Below are 1,485 nucleotides of genomic sequence, written 5' to 3' on the forward strand. Positions count from 1 at the left end.
TAACTATTTCATTTGCTAAGTTTACTTTTTCTGGACTTCAGTAAAATAGAGGGGAAATCAAGTAAAGAACGGTAATTAATGAAGCTGCAAGGAAAAAAGAGAGTACTAAATTAATCACATGTAGTATACTGTATACATCAAGGAAAACTGTTGTGCAGGCAAGAAAAAGAAAAAAACTAGTGGAGGTCAATGATAAAAGAATAATGAGGGAGTGTTTAGTTCCACTTCTATTCTAAAAAGAAATTGGGTTTCGTTTCATCATTTTGTCTATAATAAAACTAAACACCATGTAAAATTTTTAGTAAAAAGGTGATTATTCTCCATTTTAGATTTTGGCCTCTAAAGACAAAAAAAAAGTTCAAAAGAGTCTTAAGAGGTCCTCATGATAGCAATAAATTCTATATTTGGATAGAACGAGCATCTCCAACCACCTCTAAACATTTTAGCATTTTGCATTCCATCATTTCAAAATAGTTGACATTTTGCATTTTATGGGGAACTAAACACCTCCTGAGAAAAATATGCAGCGGAGAAGAAAATGTAGGAAATATATCACTGAACACAACCTTTTACGGTGAAAGGTGAAACAAAGAATCCGTTTCCGAATAAACAGAAACCACATTCAATTGTGAATACAAACATCGGCGGATAATCCATGTGCAACAGGACTGCAACAAACCGACTGCAATTGCATTGGGGCATAGCAGCTGTGATCGAAACCGCGTGATCAGGCAGGGTCTGTCACGCCAGGCCAGGGCTACATGCGAGCCTGCATTGCATGTGCCAACTGCCAAGACCAGATGGCCTTGCCATTGTTTGTTTCATTCACTGTGGGCCGGGTTTGTCCCATAATTTTTGTCACTGTCGGCCGGGGTGGTTGAGTCATTGAGGGTTAGGCTCACCCTAAAAACCAAAAAATTTTTAAAATTTCTCATCATATCGAATTTTGCGGCACATATACGGATTATAAAAACCAAAAACTTTTTAAAATTTCTCATCATATCGAATTTTGCGGCACATATACGGATTATTAAATATAGACGGAAACAAAAAATAATTGCACAGTTTATCTGTAAATCGCGAGACGAATCTTTTAAGCCTAGTTACTCAATGATTGGACAATATTTATCAAATAAAAACAAAAGTACTACAATGTCAAAATTTAAAAACTTTTTAGATCTAAACAAGGCATAGTATTCCCTGCTGGCAGTCTGTAGTACCAACGCAAGTACGCAACGTCCTCTTTTGAGCAACAGAGCACTAGTTATTGTTTCTGCTTTGGTTCAATCCACTGGCTCCTGTTTCCCCTAAAACACACAGCCAAGCCATGCTCCTCACGAAGCGATCCAGAGACATGTGGTGATAACTTAAAAATTTTATGAACCCAAAAGTCAGAATTTCAAGATTATGGGCCTAATTGAAACCCTTTGTATAGTTTAATGGACCTCCGGTATATTTAACTCCCCAAAAAAATGGCACAATTGA

This window comes from Sorghum bicolor, chromosome 5, assembly GCF_000003195.3.
Source record: "Sorghum bicolor cultivar BTx623 chromosome 5, Sorghum_bicolor_NCBIv3, whole genome shotgun sequence".
Classification (NCBI taxonomy): Eukaryota; Viridiplantae; Streptophyta; class Magnoliopsida; order Poales; family Poaceae; genus Sorghum; species Sorghum bicolor.